Raw genomic sequence first — 24,540 nt, 5'->3', positions numbered from 1 at the left:
ATCTCTTTTTGTGTTTCGCCGATCGCGACATTTTTCGGCCCCGATCGCCGTCGCTCGCTGCGAATAAAGGGTCATTATAGTCATTGCAAATTTTATTCTCTCGCGTGAATCAAATTGCCGACCGGTAACGACATTATTAAACAATCTTTCTTTCTGTCCTACATTTAATTGATTTTTTTTATTCAAGATTATATATCAATAATCATATTCATTATGTGTTATATATCAATAATCGTATTCATTATGTGTAACAATAATACGCGGACTGGTCCGGTTGTTGTTAATTCATTCTGCCAAGTTCTAGTCAAAAAAGCGAATCAAGAAATGCAACAGCACACGCCGATTATTGATCATGCAAAAGTAATGAATAATGTAAGGCGTTTTGTTTGTGGGCTGAATTATTGATAGGTAAGCATACGGAATCTGGTTAATATTATTATTATTGTTATGATATACGCGGGTCTTTAAATATTGAAACCCGGCAACAATTTAATGCATCACGTACGACGTGGTTCCGGCAAGGTATATACCGCGTGTCGATTTTAACACAGGCGGGACTTATTCATGCGTCGTTCCGCCGAACTTGATGGAACTTAATTAAAGTTTCTTAATGAACGTCGGTAGCGCTACCCGTCGTTACCTTCCCATCGACGTGACGGCTCGTCGGAAGCCGCGTTGTTTTTATTCGAACGAGGGAGAAAATCTTGTGTGCGTCGCGGCAGGAAGGAGAGAACATCGGGAGAAACGGAACGAAAGAAAAGAAGAAAACGGCGCGCACCCCGATAAACGTCCGCGATAAATCCTTCTCGTTACGAGACATTTGAATCAAAAGGTAAATTTCGTTGAGGCCGGCCCTTGTACCGGCGCCGCATCTGCCGCGCGCCCTGGACATTGTCCTGTCACAGAAATGTTTGAAAACTGGTCTAACTGGACGTTACACGTCGATTCGTCGACACGAAAGAAGCCGCCGTCCGGCAAATCCGGTCGATCTTGTTTCACGTGCAACCAGATGCCTCGCGAACAATACTCTATCTTCGGCAAACAATTTCCGAATTAGTACATTGATATACATATTGCATGAAATAAAAATCAAGAACGCGAACTCATCGTCCAGTTATTGATATTTCGATATTTCATGCAAGCGCCGATGTAAACGTGTCTGTTGAGAGTAACATTATGTTGTATTATTAATATTAAAATAAAACATGCAATAAAGCAATGAAAAGATAACAATTATTTTTGCAGCAAATCATTTCAGTTTAGGAATATTATTTTGATTTTCATAATTTCGGATCTTTCCAAACATCAGTAATTTAATGATACTTTGCTACAGTTTGTGGCGAAAGGGTTCAACTTTCACACAGACGGGACAAGAATCTCGGACCCTTCTCTGGGTCAGCGGGCCTTCGAATTGACCCGGAACAGGTTTACGTCTTGTCTCCGTCGCTTCTTTTTCCCTTCCGCTTACAAGTTCGAGTCAGATTGACCTACAACCGATTGTCCATCTTCTCTCGCGCGCCTTCCGACGCGAAACTGGTTTTCTTTCCCACATATCCGGGGGCCGCCGGTCACTTAGGGGCAAACAAGAGTGGGGCACCGCCACTGACCAAGTTCCTGGACATCACGCTCACTCTTGGTCAGTTTACAATTTTGTTTCGTGATCGACGGTTCCGCGTATGTGAATCTTCAAAATCGTCCGTACTAGTGGCTCGTTAGATATTCGAGAGAGGTGAATCAAGATGACACGATGGATGAAATATGCTTAAAGAAGATTGCTGGGTAATTTGTATTTTTGCGAAATTAAAGCAATATTTCTGTCATGAATAATTTTATCATACACAAGATTTATGCTTTGAAAGCTACTGGCATTTGATACTGCTTAAAAGTAATATCACAAAAAATGTGGAATTTGACAAAATTTCTCTTAATTTGATATTTTCAAGATTTATTACGTCACATTTTTTTAAATTTTATTTATATTTAAAATTTTGTTTAATCATATACTATATAAATATATAAATTGATAATAATATTGTGTATATGTTATTGTAATTAACAAATTACTTATTGCTACTTTGTTGTTTTCGGTTTATACATATATATATAAAAGAAAAAGAAAGAGAAAGAGAGAGAAAGATACAATATGTTATGATATATAATAATATCATTTTTAAATCTACAATATCAATTATTGATTATGCATACATTTATCATTTTCGAAAGAAAAAAACTGTTGAAAAAAATTAATAATTCTCTACTTGATGGAAATTATTTTATTATGCGAGGCAACACGTTTCCGTACGTTTATCATTGAGATTGAAACGCGTTTGTGATAGGTGTATTAGGAATAAAGATTAAGCACGAACGCGAGCGCGAGCGCGGGAATGGTGTCGCTGCCCCCACCACCCTCGACTTCATCCCCTTTTCATTTCATACCAAGCCGTAAGTACGTACTTTGTACTACCCCGTAGGATCGTCAGGTTTTCCAAGTTCTCTCCCCTTTCGAGGGAAGCCACTCGAGGGCGGAGTCCCGGGTGAAGCGGCCATACTGCCACCCCCGTCTTACCAGTCCTCTTCTAACCCCTCTGGCAAAATAAGGGATGAAAAACAGGACGAGGGCAACGGCGTTCCTACGAGTGTTCAAGCAGGCTGCCTTGCTTACGAAAGCTCCATCGCAAATTCACCCTCTCTACTGGGCTGATATTGCCGCTCCATCGCCCGTAAATGTCAGAATTTAGAAAATCACTAGAGCGAGGTAATTAATTTTTAAGCAAGGCCACACATAAGGGTGCGTCTTCTTCGACACGTTTCTCTCCGTAACGAGGCATAATTTTGCATCTAACCACTCTTTTGTCATCTAACCACATACAAATCTAAAAAGAAATTAATATAATCTTTAATCTAAAATTAATATAAATAATCACATAATCTTTTACAATTTATATATAAATAATGTTAACATTATTCCAGATTTGTAACGATTGCCTTCCGTGAGTTTGCATTTTCGTCAACATCACGTTAGCTGGAAGACAACGTGCTTTATCTGCGATTAATTCAATTAGAACGCTTTTCATCTTAGAATCGATGTCCGAGCCAAATCGATTTCCAACGCGGTATCAATTACAAGGCGATTACTCCTCGATAAGCGATCCTCCGCGAAACACAAGCTATCCTCGAGAATCGCTCACGGCGGCGGTCGTCTTTTTCTTCGAATTCCTCGGTTAACAGAAAAGCAGATCTGCCGCTTCATTTGCGTGGCTTTCGGAGGCGTTCTCGTATTCCTAGACCGTCCTCAGCGCGTTTCTGCCTCTCTCACTTCACAGACGATATTTCTCCGTGGAAGCTTCTCGTGGAGTGAATGCTCCTTAATTTCCTTTGAGCCGTTTGCTTCAGAGTAAAATCCACCCCCCTTTCCGCCATACCTCGCCTCTCTTCCCTATCCACCTTTCTAGCTGCTCCACGACGGTCCCTTACCAGCCTCACCATATAACCGTCCTCACCTCGACGCCGACGCCAGTCATCTCTCTCTATCTCTTTCCCTCCCCCTCTCTCTTTCTCTCTCACTCTTTCTCTCCATTTCTCGCGCGTCCTAGGCAGCCGTTCCTTCTCCCTCTCAACCTTATTCTGTAATTTCGTTTACAAATGAAAGGGCCGCGAGCTACGACTTTGTACACCGGGTACGCGTCTGCAAACGTTCCAGTCCCGTGACTGCCAGGATACCCCCGCAGTACCTTGAAAAGCGGGCGCCGCCGTCTGTGCTGTTTCCTTATGTCGCTTTCTAGTACCCGATTCAGCGCAGCGAGCCTTCGAATCTCGACAAACGCCGCGCCCGCGTTTCTGCTTCTGTCACTCGTCGAAATTATTCGAGTGCCGTTGCCGGAACGTCGTGTCGCGCTGTACCGGTTGTAGAAAATTGTATCTCGGCACACGTTGTCTCGCCTCCAAAATGATTCTTCTTAATGCCGTTCCATTCGCTGCATTAAATCACAATATCAAATATAAAAAGAGATCGTTCGGCATTTTTTCTAAGATTAGAAAGATTTGAATTATTTCCTATGTGTAACATCTGAGGTTACGACGCATCGTTCTTCCACGTATTGTTTTTTATATTTCTCTAATTTTATTATAGATAAATTCTAATGTACAATAGATCATATTTTACTGATCAATTTCAAACGTGAGTTATTCTACGTATTTTCAAAATCGTTACTGTATTCTTCGTTTCCTCTTTTCGATTTCGATGATACAGTTTTTTATTTCAAAATTCTCCGAGACCGCGACCAAACTGGAGAACAAACTATCCGACACTTTTGCGGGGCCAGCGAAAACCTCGGCAATGCGAGATGCCCAGCACGTTCGGCACGGTATTTTAATTCGCCGGGAATGCTGGCCGGCCGCCAAACGTTGGCAGAGATTTCTTAATACCCGCCGCAAATGCCTGGCGTCTGTGCCTTCGTCGCACGGGGGTTGAGGGTGATCTCTCGCATCGGTAGTTGCGCTCGAATACACAGAGGAAGAGAGAGAGAGAGAGAGAGAGAGAGGAAGAGAGAGAAAGAGAGAGAGAGAAAGAAAGAGAGAATAGAGGATGCAAATAATGCTACTTTATTCTTTTACTAATTCAGAATAATCTAAGAAATTTTATCAAATACAATTCTCCCAAAATTCTACTAGATAGAAAATTAAAAAACATTTTTCATTCCCCTGCAATACATAACTCGATATGCGAATATAGAGAACAAACAAAAGTATTGAAAACAATTGCGCGCAGCTTTATATGTTTATCGAAAGAGTCTGTAAAATTTTCGTGATCTAACTTTAGACATCGATACATGACGCGAGACGGAATTGTTAGCCGGTAAGAAAATACGATTGAATTTCGTGCCCTCTCCTCCCATACTCCAGCTCTGGGATGTACTTATGACGCCCTCGCGCGTAAATAGACGTTGGAGGCATCCTCTCTCTCGCCTTTCTAAACGCGACCCCCTTATATCCCCTCAAAACAACCCACCTCAAACCCTGTCTTCTCACTCGCTCGCGATTCCCCCTGTTCCGTCCCGCACCCCCCTTGTCCCACTACCCCCGCTGACTTTCTGTCGTCGCTGGCTTTTGTCTCGGAGCGCGCATTGATTTCTGGGGCCAACTTCGCTTCGTTGTCGGCGTCGTTAAATTATAATCGCGAAACACCCGGCTGAAGTTGCAGACAAAGCCACTGAGGACGAGGACCTGGGCTACAGGTTAGGATGGGCGCGCGAGCGGGGGTGGGAAGTCGCTTGGAAATGGAAGAGGACAAGGTGGGTGCCACGACGTAGGGAGAGGGTGGATACCTCCGACAACTTTGGGATCCGTCGTCGATTCCCGCGGAAGGACCTCAAAGTGACTCCTCCTCGTAGATGCAGGCTCCTTTTCATCCCCCGGTTAGAACTATATGCACAATGCAAGTCGAAGACGCGGCCTTGCCGACGATAAAAGATATCTGTTTGATCTTGTCGACAGGTCACCGACAATACTCATCAAATCCATGGTTGTTTGTGTTCGCTTTGTATTAAATTTTAGTCAAAAATTGTACAATAGATCGCACATATCAAATAATAATGAGGCATATTGGAAAAAATTTTCAGCTATTGTATTAAAATAATGACTCGTTGAAGAATGTTCAGAATGTTTAACGAAGAACATAAAATTATCTTCAACTTTGAGGCTTCTTTTAATTTTAATTTAAAAGAAAAATTATAGTTGATTAATGTTAACTGACGCGTTGATGAAATTTGTCTTTAATTCGATCTTTGAAAATACAAACAGATTCATCACGTCAGATTTGTATATACGAGGATTATAATGACTGTTTCAACGGTTTTTCGTACTTTATCGAAAAAAAAATTCTATAATCAGGTCCCAAATCGCTGATCTTTTCCCCAGGCATCGCGGTTCCTATTATTACGAATCGAGCGCGATGGTGAAGCCGGGCAAAGTTTGCGGCGTGCTGAAACTCACGTACGAATATTACGTAACTTCGGGGCGACTAGTTCCGACGACAATTACGGCAAAATTGTAATTTACGTACGGACAGCACTCGCGCTGTAGAGGAAAAAGACGCGTGCCGGACTCGCGATACCCCTCTCATCAGAGAATCGCCCTCGTTCTCTGATGTCGCTATCCCGTTGCCGACGAATTTCTCTGAAAATTTCTCGAATTTTTCGAGACCAGGTTAACAGGGAGAGGCTAGATTCTTGTAGCAAAAGATGAGACAGGACATTTCGCGAGAGCATCGTGCTTCTGGTATTTCAAGGCGTTTCGTGAACATATCATCGCACATCGAAGATGAAAACGACGAGGGTTCGGGCCCCGCTTCTTGAAGCTGCTGGCGCCCCAGAGCAAGATGCCTTAAATAAATGAAACTTCTAGTGTGTCGCGCAAGAACAGGCGGCACCGGCATATAAATTCTCTCGCTCTGTAATTTCAAACTCAAACAGCAACGCGGGGTCGACTCACCCCATTTGCGTTTCGTCGTCTCGCTCGCGCCTCTGCGTCCGCGTATTTTGCCGGTTACGGGTGGTTAGGACGTCGGAGGATGTCGGGAAAGGGGTGTCGAAGGATGGCTGAGATTTCGGCGCGTCTGTGTGTGGATGTACGTGCGCGCGCGCGCGCGTATACGGTTCGTCCTTGATGACAGAGAGCGGCGACGATAATAGTCCCGAGAAAAGACCGCGACGTGCATCGACTGTCGATGGTGGATTCCCGAGAGATACGGGCGTACCTTGATTTGATGCTTTTACGTATCTCGCGACGCGTGAAGGATCTGACCGATCAAATATCGTGCGAGAGAAACGATAAATTAGAATGACAGGAAATTGCCAAATTCTGCGGAATCGACCTATTTTGAGCGGTACCGAGAATATCTGGAGAACGTTCAGAAAGATGCTCTCGTGGCACGACGAGAACGGTGACGGACGTGTCTGATCGTAAAATTTCGCACCCTCTTTGAAATTTAACGAACCCTAGTCCGAGATTCCCGCGGAGATGGGGAAAGAAGGGAGACAGACGCAGAAAGAGAAAGAGAGAGAGAGATATATATATATATATAGAATCATCGCATGCTCTTTCCGTAACGACATAAATTTGTGAAGGCCTCTCCGGCTTGGACGCGCGAGAAAGCATCACCGCCGTTCCTTGCAGTAATTTCGAGCAGCCCCGCCTAATCTCGTCCTAAAATCTAATTCCGCCAACAATTTCTAAGCCGGTCCATTAAAATTCTAAGCACAGTGCCGTAGGAGGCGGTCGGGCGCTCTCTCGCGCGCGAGAAGAAGGGCGAAGGGGGGAGGGGGAGGGGGAGGCGGACGACGAGGAGGAAGTAAACTCGGGGGTAGAGTGGTACCGCCGTACGGTGCGATGGACCGGGGGGGTAGGAGGCGGCGGAGGGAGATGGTTGCGCGCCCGGGGTGGTTGCTGGGAGGGTGGTTGGGGTGGCTGAAACAATAAGAACGTTGCGGAGGCAGCAGCCCCAAACCTTCCGCAACCCCCGCCATGCCGTAAGAACGCCGTAAAAGCTCGCCTCCGCGCGCTTTCATTGGCTGAGCCGGCGGCCAACGAGCGAGATATCGCGCAAATAGCGACGTCGAGCGCGACGAGTCGGAGAGAGAAAGAGAGCGGCCGCGGCGAAAGAGGGAGATTCAGGCGAGGAGAGAAAGAGAGAATGTGCTCTCCGTGGAACGGCATATAAGCATTCACGGTGCAGCCGCAGTAAAGGACGCTTTTCATTGAGCCGTCTTATTGTGTCGGTCGCGCTGAACTTCCCAACAACGTTAGCGCGACTGTTTGCCCGGCTACGCCCGCTATTTTCCTTTCCTTACGCGTCTCCTTTTTACTTCGGCCAATGTAATCGATGCTCGCGTTGTTAACGGTCAAGGTGTTGACAGACATCCTCGCGAGGCTCCTCTCGGATGTATATGGCAGAAATGATTTCCTTATAACCGTTTATAAAATTTTAATTAAATAGCGATATTGCTGTAAATCGATTAAACAAGTGTTTTTTTTTATCGAAAATCAAATCTCGTCTCTTTTTATATGTAAATTGCGAAAGTTATCTTTTTAAATAAGGAGCAATAACTGAGAAGATCAAGATGAAAACTTCATCTCCTATATCGTGGGCGATGAAAATGGAGGTTCCTTAACTTTTCACTTAAACGTCATTCAGTTTCTTTTTATCAATATTTTCTCAGTTAAATATTGATCGCACTTTGATATATGCTTCCCTCAATAATTACCTTCGATAAACTAATTTCGCTCGACTGTGGAAATTGAGCGAGGCGAAATTTTTCCGTGATGACGCTGATGGTCTCGGCCGTCCAGGCGATTGTATGTCGAAGCATCGGAAAGGATAGCACCGTGATAAGGAGAATGGAGGGTGGAAGAGAGGACGAAGAGAAACCTCCTTTGCGAACCTACGGGGCAAATGCAGGTTTCAGGTTGCTTCACGTGCACAATTACCGGGCACAGAATGGGCGCGGGCGGGAATGAAATTTCGTCTTGTGCAGCAGGAGCAAGCAAAGTGTGCGTACCCTCTCTGTTCTGCACGGCCTGGGGAATTGAGTTTCGCCACGAGAGAGCGAGAGAGGTCCCAGCGAGAGAGGAGACTTGGCGAGATGCTGGAGAAAGCGATAGAGAGAGAGAGAGAGAGAGAGAGAGAGAGAGAGAGACAGGGAGAAACAGAGGGAGGAAAAGGAGATCTCCGCCGGCTGGATGGGCTGGTGTAACACTGTTATTGCCAATAATGGCACGACTATGCGCGTGCATGTCTCGCGAGCTGATCGAGAAATTGATTTACGAAAAGAAACGCCCGTCATCGGCCATCGGCTGCCGTCGAACATAGTCAATTAGTGTCGGCCGATTAATGTCGTCACGTGACGCTCAGAAATTTCATGAGGCATCTGCTGTTACAAGTCGCTGGTTCAAACTCACTTTGATACATTCAATGTTCTTTGTTACAAATATTGACTATATACATATACATATACATTTATATATACATACATACATACATATATATATATATATATATATATATATATATATATATATATATAACGAAAGAGGGAGGAGAGAAAGAAAGAAAGAGACAGACTACAATTTTTCGTATGATTGCAAAATCTAACATAATCGAATTTATATTGAGGATCTCTCTCTCTTTTTATTTTTATAAATTAAATATATCTTTTAAATATATTTTTTCTAAAATTTATTATATTCTCGATTACAATATTTAAATTTTTTTTAAATTTATATTGACTGCTTATAAATATTTACACATTATACATTTATGATATATTAGAAATATTAAGTTCTTTATTGCTGCCAGAATCTTATCAAAATTGCGTAAAAGATGTGCGCTTTATTAATTTATATGATAATTACAAATAGATGCAAAGAGTAAGCAAATAACAGCAGTTACTTAAATATACACACGAGTCAAACATATCGTCCTTTACAACATTAAAAGTAATTTATTCCAAAGATGAGTTTCTAATGCGTGCTTGTCGCGACGCCGGTTGCTTATTTTTGCGCCACATCGTCACTATTCATGGACTTTGCCAATCGCGTAGACAGCTGGTCGTTTGCTCGAAGTTCGACGACGCGTAATCCGCGACTCGAAGTAAATCGAATAAAGTCTCGAATTAAATACAGCCTTCTCTGTATTCCGGGCACGGTGAAAGGGGACGCAAGAAGACGAGAAGAGAGTGAGACAGGGGGTGAGTAACGGAGCAGTAGGAGAAGATAGGGAAAGAGGAGGAGGAGGACTGGAAGAAGAGGACGAGCTGACTCGGGGTGAGACGAGGCGAAGCAAGGTTCCTTGTATTTAATTACCAACTCTAAGTCTCCAGCCGGGAATGAGGCAGCTCCCACCCGGGCGTACCTCTTCTTCGCCATCCATAGACCTCCTCTTTGCCGTCCCCTCTCACCCCCTCGAACCACCCTCGCGAGCTTTTGTCTTAAACGACGCGGAGAATGCATTGGCTGTGGCATCGCCGTTTTCCAAGGGAAAGATGAAAAAAATAAATCATCCGAGAACTTCCACTTCACATTTTTCTGTGCGATGGTTATTTCATATCATTTCATTTATTATTCAAATCGTTGAGAATTCTGATTAAAGGAAAAGCTTTTTCCATAAATTTTATTTGTAAAATATTCGCGAATTGTGTATCTTTAAGTTAATATTTAGAAAATAAGTTCTTTGATTGGCAAAATTACGATATTATTAACAGAAAAATACGGTAGAAGAGATAATTAATTTTTTACAAGCCCATATTTTAGTTTGGAGTCTTGTGATAATTAAACCTGATGATGCTCAAAGTAATGAAGTTAATAAAGTACATCGAACAAGAAACGGTTTTATGCATTCTCATGTTTAATAGACTGTTTAAAGAAAATCGTGATTCACAAAAAATTAACGTTATTCCTCTTATTGTTGACAGTCGATGTATATAATAACTAGATTACAAAATTGCAATTTTGGTTATTGCAACTAAATCGATCATAATAAAGCCATAGTTTAACAATATTGATGCATCAATGTGCAACATATTTACCGGTATTCCAAACATCAACACAAGAATTTCAATAGAAATTCTGACAATCTTCGCTTCGGTTTCTCAAGAATCTGTTATAAAGTTTAAAATCTTTTGCCCATCGAGATGGAGATAACAATTTTTCATTCCTGAACAGCCTTGATGCGCGACGTCGATCCCGCCTGAAAATTAGGCGGCACGTCTGGTGACATCAAAGAGCTCCCGGAGGCAGCAAAGAAGGCTTCCTGCCCCTTTTCATCCCTTAAATCCCACCCGAGCGGTATTTGCTGGGGCGACGCTGCCTCTCGCTTTCCATCATTAGAGGAAACGAGAACGGGAGAGACACGTGGGGGGCGCGAAAGCGAGACGATGCCGAGCTACCCTCAAACCGCCCTCTTTTCCCCGCTGCCTTTCCTTCTTCCTCCTCTTCCTCCACCGCTTTTCGTACCCTACTCTATCCGTCGTTCTCCGGGTGTGCTGGGTTCGCGCAAATATCGCCTTTCATATTCCTTCGAAGGAGCAGAAAATCGTTACGGTGCCTTTTGCGCGCGCGCTACGGGGGAAATACCTAACCGCTGTCGTCGTTCCTTTTCCCGCGCACCCTGCCTCGCATTAGCCCGTCTCGCCGCGCATGGACCTCCATTGGGGTGGGGGTGTAAGTAAGTAAAATCTCTCCCTTCCCGCCTTTCGTGCCGCCCGTTACCGCCGTTGCCACCGCCGCCGCTCGCTCGCTCTCGTCGTCCCCGTCTTTTGCGTCTATTTCTACTCTCTCTATCCATCTTGGTCTTTCTCTATTTCTCTTTCCGTCTCCGGCGAAGCTGCGCGAGCCTTCCGCTTTCTCTTTTCGACTTACGCCTCTCCTTTGCCGGGCTTGCTCGCTCGCTAACCCTCTCCGCACCCCACCCGAATCTCCATCGCCGCCAACCGATCCCCCCCTCTCTCCCCGGAAAGCCTCAACGGGGTTGCAGAACCGCCAGAGCCCGCTATTAACCCAACCCTTCCTTCTCGTCGCTCTTTCTCGTTCCGGCGACCTCTCGTTTGGGTTCTCGCTCTCACTTCGACAACGATCGCCTTCCCTCCCCTTTCCCCCCTTCTGATCCCTGTAGTATCTAAGCGCGAACAAAGATGGCGGAAAACTAAACAACTAAGCGAGGGCGCAAGGAACTCTCGCTCGCCCTTTTATCGCGACGAAATTGACCCCCGTGCACATCGAAGAGGGATGCTCGACCCTTTCTGCCGAGTTTCTACACGCCGGTATCCTTCGAGAGGGTGGGTGGGAGCCGAGAACGAGGGAGAGCAGGCGGTAGTTGCGGTTTCTGCGGTACGTGGTCACGAGTAGATACGTATTTTTTTTTTCTATCGCCAGATTATTTCTCGCGGCACCGACGGTTTTGGAGTATTTTAATGTTTTATGAGCAAAAATGGTCTCTAAGAGTAAAAACATAATTGAAACAAAATATCTAATACTTGAGCTTAATTAATATTATATTTTATATAATTAAAGTAATGTATATATAAACATTCACAAAGAGAGAGAATAAAAATAAGTACATTTAAAATTAAAGAAAAAATTATTCTGATACATTAATAATTTAAGAGGAAATTGATGTTAACAAAATTCAGTGAAAATTTTTATAAAAGTTCTATAAGATTGTCAAAGCAAGACAGAATGATCCGAACTTGGGTAATATTTTTTATATTCATATACAAGTTGTCGAGTTATTCCATCGCACAAAAGTGATTCAATCGCAAGTCTAGCCGCGGTCCGGCCGGTGCCTAAACCTCAACGGCCTCGTCAAGAAGGGCCTGCGCTCGACTGTTCTGAATAAATGATGCTTAATCTTCATATCAGAAAACCGGGCGAAGCAGCCGCGCTTGTGAGACGGCAAGGAAACGTCGACGGGAAGAGCAGGAGGGGTGATGGTGGGTCCCGTACACACACGTAAACGAGAAGGTGGCGGAGGGGTAGAGGATAGACTGGTGCAGTGGAAGCGAGGTTAGCGCCCAGGAAATTTCTAGAAACTTCAGGTTTAGCAATTAACGTCAGAAATTAACGACGCCCGCCTGCCTCGAGCGCAAAGCGCCGGAGAAATTAGTCTCGGAAATTCTCGTAAAATTTCTCGCTCGCTCGCGAACGCCAGCAGCCCCCGCGCCCGTTTTCTCCCGACCCCCTGCCCCCTACCCCAGCATCCGACATCCCGCTACACCCCCTGCCGAAACGCCCACGTTTCGCTGTAGCTGATGGTAACACGGTGTCGGCAGTCGAGACGAGCGGTAACTTTCCGGAAATTTTCATTAAGCCTGACAGTAATGACGTCATCAGTCAGTCGGGGGCGACCTCATTTGGAATCGTTCGCATTCGAATTTGTAGCTTTCGACTTCGAGCACAATGTCCGCAAATCATTCGCAATTGTAGCGGCCACTCGATGGAGCGCGCTCGAGATTCCTCGCAGATCCGAGATGCACCGTCTTTTCATTCCTACAAGAAATACCGTCAATCTAATTTAAAAAGCATGAAGTGTCTAATTATTTTCGAAAAAAATAAAGCAAATTTGTAAAATTTTGTCTCTTTAAATTTTACAGCATCTTGAAGAAGAGAAGTATTTTTAAAGAAATTTTTGAGACAACAGTGGATACAACGTACATATTCATGCTATAGGAACAAGACGGTAATATTAAACGAGATTCTATGGTAGCTTGACCAAACGCGAGGAGGAGGGAAAGCTTCCGTTGCACATCTCCGGATCGCGCGGTCAGATTAGCAGCGGCGATTCCGATAACCCGTCCGGTGCGGCGCGGCACGATTGCCGCCATAATCCTAAGAAAACAGAGACAGCGAGGACACTCGTGTCCGGCGAAGGATGGCAGGATAGGGCGATCCAAGAGGTGCACCTGCCCGCGGATGGAAATCGATCGGACCTGGACCAGCCATGGATGAGGTCCTTTTCGACGATGCGCGTTTCGGACTTATCGGTCCAGGCAGCGAACGACATATCCGTTTTCCCAAGTAATCTCGCGGCGCTTCGGGCGATTCTCAAACAATTCTATACATCTCAGAGTGTCGGAAGTGGCTGGAATCGGGCATGGGGGGAAGGGGCATTTTCCGCAGGGGATGGTGTAGCGCCATAGAGAAAGAGAAAGCGGGAGAGAATGATAAAGGCGTATAGAGATAGAGCGAGAGAGACAGTTGAGAATGGAGAAACGCCGTAAGAGAGCCCGATAGAACAAGACGGAATAAGAGACGTGGCAGGAGAAGGAGAGGCGTATAGAAGGCGACGGTACGTGAAACACACAATACACCTTCGCGGTGGGTGGCTTATCTAAGAGTCCGTGGCGTAGCCCCGGGGGTGCAGTAATAACCGGGAGGGCGGGCTGATACCAGGCTAAGAAATGATAACGGCACTCGCAAGCCAGCCACCATTTTCGAGTTATATTGCCTCGAAAGCCAAAAGCGTGGGTGGAAAAGGGGTAAGAGGGAAGGGTGAGAGAGGGTGAACTGCCTCAGTTACCCAGGCTAACACACAACCTACGAGCGAGCCGCACCTCTCGCGCTTCTCGCCACCACCTTTCTCGTACCTATATCCACCGTTAGTCGTTGCTGGAAATCGGGCACTATCTGGGGGCCCACCTACTCGCCAGATATACGCGCGCAACGCTCGTTTCGAATGCCTAGAGAAACGTTTCGCCTTCGAGTACCAACGACCTTCGCTGTTTCGATTCGCCCCGCGGGAATAGCCGGGGGGAGACACATCGGTTCCGATGCGACAACGATATTCGATTCCTTCGTGCCAGCCATGAATTTTCGGGTGGTTGCATCTTCGATGTTGCCCCGGAGTATTGCGAGAACGCCGAGCTTGGTAATGGCGCGTGATATGTCACGTTGCTTTTTCCAGCTCGATTCGACTCCGTTCGTGAATCGGAATAGATACAGCGAAATGCGATCTGCGAATGTTGATTTAATCGGCAGCTTCGGGGCTTCTCTCGATACTCTTTGAAAAAAAAAACGCGGGAATATCTATATCTATTCCGATATCATTTTTGATGAATGATTTGCAAGACGAAAATAATGTCATGTAAGATGTATAAATTGTGCATTTTATTTTTAAAATATTTTTCTTTGAAAAAAAAAATTAATAGAATATTGCGTGAGCAACTTTTTTACTGAAATAAATGTTATTTTTGACAAGATGGCAGCGCGAAAATATTTTCTTTATATTTATGAAGCACTCAGTTTCTAAATTGTACACAATCATGCCAGTTCAAAGATCCACCTGCGGGCGAATCAGGAGAGACAAAGCCACAACGTGACCAATCTCGCCCGTGTTGAACTGCGGCTTGAACGGATGTTTTGCATTTTGCCCCCGACGGCTAATTTATGTGAGAGAAATGCCACCCTTGTTTCACACCCTCTTGGCCGGTTGGTCAAGCGTTTTATTTTCACTTAAACCGCAGAAAAGACTCTCAAATACCCTTCCTACCTGGTCGGGCAGTTTTTACGATTTTTCGTCGCAGTTAGAAATTTTATCGTTCAATTTAGAAAATTGTACGTGAAATTTATCAATAAAAATTTATCATAATTTTGAATTCTAAAAATGCAATGCTGAGAAAATCCTTGTAAGGATTTCTCAGGTAATTTATGAAATTATACAGATTATGAAAAGTTTCAATATTTTTTAAGTAAACATTAATTTAAGTAAACATTAATTTTAAAATCAGTTTTATAACTAACAGCCGAGAATTTCATTTGCTTTAATGAAAAGAATATTATTGTTGAAAGATTGAATGTAAGTTCATTAAAATTTTAGATGAATTTATTAGATAATTCCACGTAATACATAGTAAATATTAAATTTTGTTGAAGATTTTTGTTTAGAGAATTCTCTATCAATTAAATAAATCAAAAATTATATTAAATCATAAAACGATTTTATTGAGAAAAGTGCATTACAAATCTCTTTTTTACATAATTTTATTATAATAGAAAGATTAAAAAGATTGTAGGATGAGTAATTCGAAGCGCGGTCAAGTTCGTGTGGAGTTAAAATTAATATGAGATTCACTGGCGCGGCGTGCTGCATATATGTGTGCGTGTGCGTGTGTGTGAGAAAGAGAGAGAGATAGAGAGAGACAGAGAGAGGGTGTAGGAACGAGGATATATTTAGCACAAAAAGCCTCTAATTTCCAACGAGGGTGTAAAAACGGGGTTGGCACCCGTGTAGGTATACGCGGGCCGCTTGTTGGGTCTATAAAACGCCGCTTAGCTTTTTTACCTCCTACCGCCGAGCCCCCGAAGGACTGGTTTTAACCCCGTTAAGCTGTTTCCCGTCTTTTCCCGCGTTCCTTTTTTCCACGACCGGTAAATTGAGCGCGCGGCCGCTTCCTCCTCTCTTTTCGCTTCCCTTCTGCGGTACGTTACTCTCTCAACTTTTTTTTCACTTTTTACACTCCTCGTTTACCCTTGCCTCCTACTTTGGCACGAGAAATCTCGCCAAACGGCTGCTGCGACCCAGATTCCGCATTTAAACATGCCTTTGAAATTATTCTTCTTTATTTCATAAGAGGCAAGCCATATCATTTTTAATTAATATATAAAATATCTCAAATGGGATTAAATTATATATTATATTAAAGTTACATTACATTAATGTAACAAAACTATAAAAAAATTAATAATAAACTGTATGCGATTTTTTGTATTAAAAATTTTTTGAAGTATATTGAACAATTAATTTGTAGAAAATAAAAAATATTTTAATAAGCAACATTATTTACATAAAGGACTTTTAGATATTATTTTTATCCATGCATAAACTAGATTCTTATTTAGAAGGTAGATATCATAGCCGTTAATCGATTATTCTTCAATGGAAAAAAAATTTATCAGTCGCTTAATGTCAGAGCGAGCTTTCTTCATGTTCTTCAACTTCGGCTTCTTTCGGTCGGCGCGAGCGGATAGGAAGTGCGAGATTAATAGACGAACAAATTAGCGCAAAGTTTGTTCGGGGTCCCCGCGTGCACCCGTGGCACTAATCCCGTGCATTAAAAGTTAACGTCGGGCTGGTACAGCCCGTGTGTCCTCCTGGCATTAGATTTCTGAGTTTCACCGGCCGAGTTAGGGCAACACCAGATCTGCGTTTCAACTGGAAACTACGTTAGGGACAGATTCGAACCGATCCCACGCCAAGCACGCGCATGCATGTGCAACCTAGCCGGACGTACATGCGCGCATGTGTGAGTATTTTATATGTATGTGTCGGCTGTATGGGCCGCTCGAGAAAACCGATTCGCGCCTTTCAAAAATGTCCTAGTCAAACGAAACTACTACTTGACCCGCAGGTCGGCTCAGTTCGCAAAAGTAAAATATTTACCAGGATGATCCCGATATATTTGTGTTTGACGGCGTGTAAGCGCCTGTATACTCGTTTTTCTTTTCGACATCGTGGAATTAAACTTTTCCAATTAAAAGATACACGATTAATTTGAGCATTCTGTTAATTCGTCTCTTGCCAAACGAAAATATTATTTTCGTCTAAATGCTTATTTTCCAGATATTAAAATGTAAATTTTTATATATTGTTTATTTCATTGTAAAAAATAGAATATTTTATTTAAAGTACTGGACAGAAAAAGAGTATTAAATTTAATAATTATATTTTTCTCTTATTTCCGCGTGCGATATTATTTCGATGCTTTATTTAAGGCGCCGCTCGCTATTGTAATCGACTATCCCGCTCGGGCTAGGTGTGAGTAAGAAACTACCCTCAACATTAATCAACCGTCATCTTTGCCGGAAACCAACCAACCCTTCCCCGTCGTCTCAGCCCCTCGTGTTTTTCTTCCTCATCTCTCGTTCTCTTAATAATATTCTACTCTTCATTACACCTCCAAAGAAAGCGGAATTTTCGCGAAAATAATATTTTTATAATATAAAATATTTTTTAAAATATCTATCATCTTAGAGAATAATTAATTCTACGCATGTATTTTTACATAATATATTTTTAATAAAATAAATTTAATATATATAATTCGTTTCTCTCTCTCTCTCTCTTTCTCTTTCTCTCTTTCTGTTATTATTTTTCAACAAGCTGAGGAGACTACAACTTTTTTGTTAAAATTTGCAGATGAAAAATTTAAAAGAACAATTTTGTTAAACATTTTGTATATAAAATTTATCATTTCTTTAGTCTTTATAAAAGAATCGTTTTGTATACCCGTGAAGCGGAATTCAATTATTGTAAAATATTAACGTAGAAGTCAGGAAGCAATAAGAAGCATTAAGAATCAACGAGGCAATATCTTCCGTTTTGCTTCGGAAAAGCGTCGATTGTTCCCTAAGACGACACCAAGGATCAATCGGATGGGCAGACGGGTGGAAGTAAGGATGCCTTGAATAATGACTCGGTTGGCATGCGAGGGGATGGGGTTTGCCAGTCGGGTGCGCCATCTTGCCTCGGCTCTCTACTTATAATTATTGATGTGGCCCGAACTTTATATAAACTCGAAACTCGTCTCCCTCGCACCGTCGGTTCGCCACCACCACCGCTACCTTCACTACCACTGCTATTACTATTACTACTACTACTAACACCTTCATACCACACGAAGAGAGCGGCACCAGCATCAGCAACCTGGAACCATCTCCACACGGCGGGTAGAACCAACCCCCTGAGTCCCGGCCATCCCCTTCCTCCCCGTTCCCCTCCCCTCTTCGCTCTCCAACCAGGCGGCAGGAGGAAATTGTTGGAGTTTTCAAAGTCTGACGTGCAGGATATTATGAACGAGGGTATGGCGTCGTCGAGGAGGTGGAGAAGGTGGTGGAGTGGTAACCGGGGGTGCCTCCAGAGGGCTGGCGGGGGTCGGGGGACGGCGGAAGACCGGCGGATAGGCGAAGGGGTGACGGTGGTGCGGCAGTACCCAGGCAAAACTACCCGCCTCGGCTCACTCTTCTGCCTCCAGAACCACCCACCAACCCATTCGTCTAGCTTAAACTATATTCCGACCTAACCTTCGCGCGTAGGTACCTTCCTTCTCCGCCAACCCTACCTACCATCTGACAGCCGGGCGATACTTGCTCGAAGGCGATGCGCCGCCGATGCTCCTCGCACTCTTGTCGCTTTCCTCCGTTTCCTTCTCCCTCTTCTTCTTCGTTCGTCCTCTTTCCGTCGCGCTTTCCGCTTTCCTATCCTCTATTTTTACGCCCAGCTCATCCCGACGTCACTATGCGAACGCATGCTGAAATCGGAACAGCCGGCGTGATATACCGATGAATAACGTTACCGGCGTGATATACCGAAGTGGGAAGGTTACGATTCGTGTTGACGTATATTTTGTATTCATTGTCCGTGTGTTATTTTAGATTAAATGTCTGTTTTCCCGCGTCGGATGTACCAGCATCGTCACCTCGCGCTATATTCCCTTATGAATTTGTTCTTCCACGCGATGCCACTCTTCTTGCCTCAGGGCTTCAAAGTTAGAAATATCAATTTATATAAATAAAACGAAAATAATCAAACATGTATGTTTGCATTTTGAATAGAAATTAATTGATATTATGTTAAGTTAAAAACCGGAACAACTCATGAAGCTTAAAATTTGAAACTAGAGAATAAATTTTCAAAGTGTTATGATTAAGAATTAAAGAATATTGTCTCTAATATATTTGTATGCATTGAATAATAATATTAAAAACATTATAATTATAATTTTCTTGTTATATATTTATTCACAAAGCAATAAAATATGTCTATCTTTCTTTAATTTAGTATTAATCTTTTGCAAATTTAATATATAAATACATCAGAGCAATACATGAAAAAAATTTTATTTTTAAGAAAGAAATAGTACAATGTTTAGTTTATATATATATATATATATATATATATATATATATATATATATATATATATATATTCTCAAAAGTAAAATTCTTTTTTCATAAATGAATTCTAGAATTATATTGATTAATTTTTTTCTCCAACATATGTACATAAATTTACTTTACTTTATATGAATTTTTGCAATGTGATAAATTCTCAATATTTGTCACTTTTCTCGGTAATGTAGATGATATCTTATCTTATTTCTCTTTTCGCATTGGATAAGGAGATATGCAGAAAATATGAATTATATTATTTCTGTGTGTTATATTATTTCAATTTAATTATAAAGCATACTTTAATTTATTTACCAAAGTAACAAAAGTTGTATCTATTACATTATTTGTTGAGATAATTGTTTCATTAACTATAACAATGAAATAATAAATTTTATTACATTGCTAATGGATAAATGAATAATTAATGTGTTTTAAATTAATATATAATAAAGTAAAAAATATAATAATTTGAAATAAAATGATATATATATTAATAGATAGAAAAAAATAAATTTTTATAAAGTATACATTCTCTCTCATTTTTAAAAAATATTTAGTAGAAAACAAGCTAACGAAAATGTCTATAAATAAATAGGAATTTAGGTCGAAATTACAGAATTAAGAGATGTTTCACACCTCCAACGGCTTTATCGTACATATATTGCGAGACAATATTATTTGATTGACTTTCTTTTTTTAGAAAGAAAGTTTACTTTTATTTGCTCTGGTAGCTATTATGTATAATCGCTTTTTTAAAAAATAGGTCAATCACAAATTCATAGAAAAAGTGTAAAGTGATTGGATTTTTCTCTTCACAATGCTTCTCTTGGCATTATGGATTTAAATATATTTCGAAAATTGACTCAAACAATCATAAGCTCTCATTTTTTCGCATCTTTCGAGTATCACAGTAATGTGTAGGCTCTCATGATTGGGGAAACTTTTCGGATAGACAATTTGTCGTATTTCGCGCGACAACTGATGTATCGCACTGACGGTAAGGAATATAGCCGAAGCACGTGTACAAGTATATTGTAGAGGGAGAGGGTGGAGGTAGGCAAGTGCATAGTATATCTATACAGTGTCTACAGGGGGTAGAAGTATAAGCTTTCCTCTCGCAAATGAGGTAATATATATACAAAAGCTAATACGACCGAAAGTTGCCAACTTGGATGAGTCTCTCCTCCGACTCCCTCTACCCTCTGTCTCTCTCTCTCTCTCTCTCCTTCCCTGGACTACCTTCTCTAAATATTTTAAAGGCTCGTGACACTCTGGTCTATGAGTTGCCGTCCTTGGGGAGGGACAACTCAAGTAAAACTCAAAAAGTCGATGTGGAGGACAAAAATCATGAATCGTGGATATTTAGAAAGTATAGTTTTCTCTGGATCCTTTGTTAAATCGCGCATAAATATATTGTAAAAACGGAGCAACGAGAAAAATGAGTTTTTCAGGAAAAGTAATAGTATATTACTTAATAAATAATAGTATATTACGCGTTTGAAAAATGTGATATTATTTTTCTCATTATCTGTGTGTGCAATAAATTGAAATGATCTCTATTTCTGCTCTGATATATTATACATTACGTGGTTAAATCTCATCTCTTTGACCCAAGCAATCTTCAGTAGTACGATTAAAGTAGATTAAATTGCGAAGGGTGAGACCTATTTCGTGTTTAAAATCGCTGTCGGTGGAAAAATTTGACTTAAATAAGTAAATCGTGCGGAACGCATTGCGAACCAATTGAAATTACTGCGCTGGGAGATGTGGGAAGACATAGTGGTTAGGTAAGTAAGAGTAACGGGCAGAAATGTTTCGAGGAGAGAAATCCTCGCTTCCAAAATGGCGTCAAATGGGCGCAATAAAACCGAAGGTTGTATTTTATCGGATACGTTAACAGCTTCGTAAATCAGAGCTTGGACTATTTCGGGTTTAATGTGATGTGTATCGTCCGACAATTTAAGACGAAGACATTTCATATAATGATGTCCTGGCAACAAAAATTAATATGTGTAAAAACACACATAAAAATTTTTATTATATAATCTCGCATTATCAAATAACACTATCAATTTATAATGTTATATTTCTAAATAAATCATTAACAACTGTAATCATAGTTGTTCCTTTTTATATCTTGTCTGCTGAATATGCATTTTATATTGTATATATATAAGATATAATATGTATAACTTTTTTCTTTCATAATGATATAATACAATTATGCAAAATAAGAAATTATAAATTCGTACAAGTATTAACAATTTGAGCATAGTCAATCGATCCATTTCGATCATCCAAGTTCCTAACTACATAACGTGAAATCTTTCATCGTTGATAAAGATCACTCTGTTTCTCGAAAGGGTAAGACTAGAAACTTTAGAATCGTCTCGCCTCGGCGAGCTCTCTCCGACTGCTTCTTTCACAATCAGCGAGATTGAGGTAGGCAAAGTTAGATCAAACAAACGTAGATGCACAGTCGCGTGGCATGAATCGCGATTCGCGCGAGCCAGTTGGGAGAAGAGAAAACGGAGAGATGTGGAGCATAATCTAGCCTGTTTGAGGAGAACTGCCAGCGACTGCAAGTTAGAACAAACTCCCGGTATACTCTGGAAACGTCGTAGCCGGTAACCAATTTGCTAACATCGCGCTCAACCCTCTTTTACATCCCTTTCTCAGAAATCTATCTTTGGACATGCAATTGTATAAAATAACATCAGTTTGTAATATGAGTGAATCGCGCGAACATTTTTTCGCGAGATATTTTCGCGCTTCTCCCGCCAACTTTACATACTCGATTTAAATAGAGCGGAGAGGACATTACGTGAAAATTTTTAATCGAGCTCCATAACTTTCGGATTATTTATGTCGAGTCACTGACCAGAGAGGAGCAGTGAAATATTCATACAATGATCTCGTCCTATTGTTCCTATGCAAGTACTTGTGCGACTTATACATCGCAAGAGTCTTAACATAATATCTCCGCATTTGCTACATTTTTCTTGTATATATCATAGTGTTTTTTGATTAAATAAAAAGGATAAAAATAGAATTTAAAAGATAAAAAGGATTTATTGTTAGAAAATAATTTGCATTGTTTAGTAAACATATTTCTAATGTGTCATCTGATGTCTGACGGAACAAAGAGAGTCGCCCTTTAAATAATTTATATTATAAAACGAATCTCAGTATCCTATATGTGGTATATTCTACTAACGTTGAGATCGACGATCAATCTACCGTTACGACTACCGGCACTTTCCCCTTGCTTGCGTATCGCTAGCAATTAGATAAAGCAATATCCTGCGACAGTAAATAGAAATAGAATTACCACAATTAATTCAAGCGCGCAGTGAGGGCATTTAGAAGATTCACTTGGCGATTTTAGATTTCTCGGAACGATTAAAATTATTAATTCAAAGCAAACATTTATTTCATCAGTGAAGTGAATTTTCCAGAAAGTTATAATAATACCGAAAATTTGCAATCATGATGAATTTAATCATTATTTATTTTAGATGAAAAATGTTTCTTAGAAAGATATATTTATTTATTTATTTAACAAAAGTATTTTTTAAATTTTTTATTAAATTTGTTTCAATTAATACTTAAATGTTAAATGTAAACAAAATTCTATGTATTTTTATTAACGAAAAATTTGCATAATAATATAGAATTATGGAATAAAAATTCTCTCAATAATTTTTTTACTTAATATAAAATTATAATATTTAATAGCATTTTAATTTACATACATATTAATGACGAAGTATTTTTTTCATTGACGCCGGTGACCGAATCAAGAAGATAGACGCAGTGAAGCTGATGGCTCATGAATATTCATTTCTTGCCGGTTTCTTACAGGTCGACGGGGGTGAGCACAGAGCGGAGCAGCCAGAGCCGTACTTTTAAGCACAAGAGTGGGGGTTCTGGATCAATGCCGAGGCCACGCCTCCTTCGTCTTACATCTTGCACCCCGTGCCACCCCCCAAGCACCGTGGGCACCTTCCTTTCCTTTTGCTTTTCCACCCTCTTCCCTATCTTCATATCCCGCGGAAAATCCGCCCAGGGCATGCAGATATATCAAAGGATTAAAAACTATACGATGTATGAACACTTTGTACTGATAATACAATCGATAACGTAATAATCACGAAGATATTAAACAGCTGTAGTATCTCCTATTAGAGATTTAGAAATATTTTAAAAAGTATAGTGATAAAAAAATAATATATTAAAATTGATATGATGTGCATTGAACGAGAAAATATATTTGTAAAAACATATATATGTATGTGTATTTATCATATGTGAACTAAAAAAAATGTTATTTAATTATAGAATACAAATAAAAAGTTACACAGAAGAGAGACCTGGAATAAAAATTTATTTCATAAAAAAATTAAACCTCAACATCCTATTTTCCTCTACAATTGCAAAAACTTATTTTGATCCATTATTTAAAATCGCATATTCAATGTATAAATAAATAAATAATTTCGATTTAACATAAAGATATGTGTTAAGAGAGTCGAATTAAAAATTATTTTCTGTAAAATTTAAGACAAAAATGTCATGTTTTCATGCCACAATTTTTATCCTTTTCACAGTGATAGTGAAAAAAATTTTTTTAAGCTAATTATATCAAACCATGAGTAGTCAATCATAACTTATGCACAGTGTTATTACAAGGCACGGAAACAGATCCTAAGGTAGCTTTGTGCACCTTCGCATACTGGCAATATCTCATTGCGACATTGCTGTTTCTCATCTCATCTCGTCGTCTCTTCTGCCTCGTCCCGTCCCATCTCATCCGAACTCAACGACTTCGTCGTTCCTAACTCGCGGGTCCCGTCTTGTCTCATCTCGTCTTCTCGTCATTTCCTGGAGCCAGAGGCCCCGGGCTGTTCTTTCCTTTTGGAAAGTGAAGACGAACCTACGGCGGCTTCATCCAATCAGAGTCGCACGAGCCTCTTCCACCGCGTCGTCCAAATCAAACAGTACGGCTAATTACCGTCGGAATTCAACGCGAACTATCTCGATCATGGATTACTCCGTTAATCATAATATCGGTACTTGTTTTAACATACGATTTTTTTAAAG

The 24,540-nt window shown here is 41.1% G+C and overlaps 1 long non-coding RNA gene across 1 annotated transcript; it reads left to right on the top strand.

Moving 5' to 3' along the window:
• The first annotated feature begins 1,651 nt into the window (after nt 1–1,651).
• LOC145966160 (uncharacterized) lies at nt 1,652–23,726 on the top strand. The gene is made up of 3 exons (XR_014436977.1): nt 1,652–1,779; nt 2,472–2,755; nt 23,302–23,726. It is a non-coding gene; the product is annotated as an uncharacterized LOC145966160 (long non-coding RNA).
• Nucleotides 23,727–24,540: the final 814 nt, after the last annotated feature.

Source organism: Camponotus vicinus, unplaced genomic scaffold (genome assembly GCF_025532165.1).
Source record: "Camponotus vicinus isolate PSW18456_S1 unplaced genomic scaffold, iyCamVici1.0 SCAF_2, whole genome shotgun sequence".
NCBI lineage: Eukaryota > Metazoa > Arthropoda > Insecta > Hymenoptera > Formicidae > Camponotus > Camponotus vicinus.
Note: the sequence above shows the minus strand (reverse complement) of the source record. Positions and strands in the feature narration are given on the sequence as shown.